We start from the raw sequence: 4308 nt of genomic DNA on the forward strand, positions 1-4308 counted from the left end.
TCTCATAAAACTGGTACATTGAGGGAGTTCTATCAAGTTTGGGCTGAGATTATTCTGGGTTCTCTCCATCATAGAAGAAGATCGTTCTCCTCCTCTTACATTAGTCCTGATCACAAATACACTCTTTTCTGCATTGGAAGAAGAATTGAACTCAACATCTCCAACATTCTTTTTCAAAATCTGAAGATGGCTATTGAAGAGTCAAGAGATGAAGAACGTGAGAAGTATCCTCATCTTCCAAGAAATGCTATTCCTTTCGCCAGAATGATTTCATACATTCTGATAGAAAGTGATTTGATGGACTCTCTAAGGACTATTGGAACGTCCAAATTCTTTGGAGTCATTCAAGGTCATGTCTTCAATGGTCTTGATCTGCTAAGATTGCAACTTATCAGGAAGCTAACTTCTGTTCCTGTAATCTTCCCAGATATTCTGACCAGAAGAATTCCGGTTGAAGGCTTTGCTACCTTGTTCCAAGCAGAACTTCACAAGGCTGTTAAGCATTATCTGGAAGCTTCTGTAAGAACTCAATCTTCTGTTGATCCTGCATGGATTCGTGGAAGAGTGCTTCCTTCTCTGGCTGACCTTCAGAAGAAGGATCAGAAGAAGCAAGAAGCAAGGCTGAAGAGAAAGGCTTAAGAAGAAGAAGCCAAGAAAGCCAAGAAGCAAAGGGTCACCTTTGATCCTGTCAAAGTAAACTCTCAAGAATATCAAGATCAGCGCATCAGGGAATCTTTCCGTACTAAAAGTACTACAAATTTTCCCAAGCAAGTATACCAACCACCACCTTTTGAACCTCAATCTTCTATCGAACCTCCTCCTTCTGAACCTCACAACACCTTCACCATTCCAAATCCTCCTCAACCATCTCTTTCTACACCTGTTTTGAACCCCACTCCACTAAATGGCAATCCTCCCACACCCACTGATATACCATCCTTATCAACCATCTCCACAGATATTCCATCTTCTTCAACCACAGCAGTTCCACCTTCTCTATCCCATCCCCTTCCTACCAGAAAATCCAACCCATACTGCCTTCTCTACCCTGACTACAAATTCACCTTCAATCCTCCTGAACCTGAACCTCATATCTACCTGGAGTTGTTCAGACATGGAGTTATCAGTAGGCTGGATCTCTTGAAAGATGCCTTCTTCAATGACCTTGATGATGTTTCTACTATAAATCTTTGGAGAAGTTTTCACCAGGATTTTCAGGTTGGAGCCATGGCTGTTCAGAAGAGACTAGTGGCTGCGACACCTGGTTATGCTGGATATCTTCTTGAAGTTGATGATGGAAAATATTTTCATCCTATCAGAAACAGGAGAGTTCTTGAGGAGAAGATGTTTGTTGATGAGTTGTTGGATAATCCTTGTAGGGATATTGTGGTCTGGAGACCTAAGTATCCAGTTCTGACTGGAGACTTCAAGTCACTATTTGACTTTCTGAGGGAAAATCCTTCTGAGGAGGACCCCAATTTGGTCATTCCAGAAGTTGTTGATCCTCTAGAAGTTGAAGGTCCTTCTGCTCCAAGGAATCTTGCTGCCATTCTTCAAGCTCTTGAGAATGGAGATTCTGATCTTCCTGCTCCTGAGTATGAAGAAGATGCTTATATGGAAGAAGCTGATGCTGAAGATCATCCTGCTGAGAATATTCCTGTTGAGGAAAATCATGATGATGATCTAACAATGGAAGCTGCTGTTGGGATTGCTGTCCCTCTGAACAGAAGTTGTGAAGCTTCTTCTGGTGAACCCTCTCTTCTGGTGAAGACTCTAGAGGTTATTCAGAAGAACCAAGCTGAGCTAGCTTCTCGTATGGACAAGCAAGAAGACACCAATGCTGAGTTTCGCTCTTTCATGGAGAGGCAGACTGAGAGCAATGCTGGGATTCATGACATGCTGGCCAAGATTATGTCTAAGCTAGGGTCGTCTTAGTCCTTTGCATCTTCCTTGTACCTTTTGATAATTCTCTTTTTGCTTTCAAAGAAAATTATCCTTCTTTTCTCTCATATTGTTTTGTTTTTCATCTGAATCGTTTGTGTTTTTGATGTTATGACAAAAAGGGGGAGAAAACTGTGATAAATAATCTGATTTATTTTATCAGTTGCTGGGAGAAAGTCTCCACATTTCTAACAGAACATGCAAGTTCTATGTCTTTGAGTGTTTTGCAGGAAGTGAAGACAATCTTAAAAGCTCAACATGAGAAGCAAAGACATGAGGAAAAACAATTCTGTATGGAATCAAGCTCATGGAAATTGAAGCAAGCTGAGTGCTATGAAGCTTCAAGATCAGAAGCAAGAAGGAAGAATGTTATGATATTCTGATGATAGAATATGCTCTAACTCATTCTTTTCCCTTAAATGTTCTGATGCATGTTTTTGTTCTAAGTATGCTCTAAAACATTATTGTTTTATGCTCTGATACGTATTATATGTTCTGATACATATATTATGTTCTGATTCATTCTTGCTCTGACTTTTGTCGTTTAGTTTGTTCTGTAACATTTCAGGATGTAGAGATGCTCTGATAATGCTCTGGTACATTCAACAATGTTCTGATACAATCTAGCATGCAATGATTCAAGAAGAAATTCAAGCTCTGAAGCTGTCCTATGGAAGCAAGAATAAGAAGCTATGAATGTTCTGAAGTTCTAAGCATATGTGATCGTCTCAACTGAAATGGAAAATACTCAGGGAAGTCCTTTATTTATAAATTTCTTCCAGTATTTATTTCAGGGGGAGATTATTTATCTCAGGGGGAGATTGTTAATCTCAGGGGGAGACATATTCACACACTATGTTTATATGCTTATGCTATAACTGTGTAATTGTCTTTAGCCGTCTGATATTCTGATTGCAAATTCATATCATTTATATATGTTTTTGTCATCATCAAAAAGGGGGAGATTGTTAGAACAAGATTTGTTCTGATCAATATTCATAGTTTTGATGATAACAATGTATATGAATTTTGTATGAGATAATGTGGTACTCTAATACTATGCAATTTCCATTTCAGGAATTATATAAAGAGTATGCACAAAATCAGCGCAAAAAGCACTGACTCAAAAGGTTCAGCATACAACATCAGAACATGGTCTGGCAAGACATCAGAAGATGGTCAAGCAGAATCAGAACATGGTCTATGGAAGCATCAGAAGGACTTGAGATCAGAAGCAGAAGCATTGAAGTTCTCATGGTATCACGCTCAGAAGCACTTCAAGGTCAGAAGACAAGAAGATGCTCTGCACCAAGATGTTTGACTCTGATGATATTCAAACGTTGTTTACACAAACATCAGATCAGAAGCAAGTACAAGATGGCAGGCTACGCTGACTGACAAAAGGAACGTTAGTAGCTATTAAAGGCAACGTCAGTAGACACAGTGAAAGCAAGGCTCGAGGTACTTGACAAAAGAGTGAAACATTAAATGCAATGTCGTACGGAATACACAAAGCATTAAATGCTCCCAACGGTCATCTTCTCAAGCGCCTATAAATAGAAGTTCTGATTAGAAGCAAGGTTACGAACTTTGAACACAACACTTGCGCAAATATACAAAAACGCTGTCAAATTCAAAAAGCTCTTAAACTTCATCTTCAACCTCACTACATTGCTGTTGTAATATATTAGTGAGATTAAGCTTAAACTTAAGAGAAAATCACAGTTGTGATAATAGCTTTATTAAAAGCATTGTAACTCTTAAACGAATTTGTTTACATTAAGTTGTAAGAGTTAGAGTGATCAGGTTGTTGATCAGTATACTCTAGAAAGTCTTAGAGGGTATCTAAGCAGTTTGTTCCTAGAGTGATAAGGTTGTGATCAGTATACTCTAGAAGACTTAGAAGTTGTCTAAGTGGAAAACCATTGTAATCTTGTGTGATTAGTGGATTAAATCCTCAGGTGAGGAAAATCACTCCAAGGGGGTGGACTGGAGTAGTTTAGTTAACAACGAACCAGGATAAAAATCATTGTGCAAATTGTTTTTATCTTACAAGTTTTAAAGCTACACTTATTCAAACCCCCCCCCCCTTTCTAAGTGTTTTTCTATCCTTCAATATACTGTTAGTGGAAACAACAGAGTTGGCATAGGTTATGAGGGTGATACCCCATACAAACTTGAACCTGTAGATGATATGAAAATCACATACAAGTCATTGTATGACCAGTTCAAGTATGGCCACTCCCATGATATTAGGCTCACCTCACATGCTAAAAGCTTTCATATTACACACACAAAGAAGCATGTGACACAAAATAGAAAATATCATGTTGCTCAACCTAAGGAATATCATGCTGTACCTCCTGT

Source organism: Vicia villosa, unplaced genomic scaffold, assembly GCF_029867415.1.
Source record: "Vicia villosa cultivar HV-30 ecotype Madison, WI unplaced genomic scaffold, Vvil1.0 ctg.002215F_1_1, whole genome shotgun sequence".
Classification (NCBI taxonomy): Eukaryota; Viridiplantae; Streptophyta; class Magnoliopsida; order Fabales; family Fabaceae; genus Vicia; species Vicia villosa.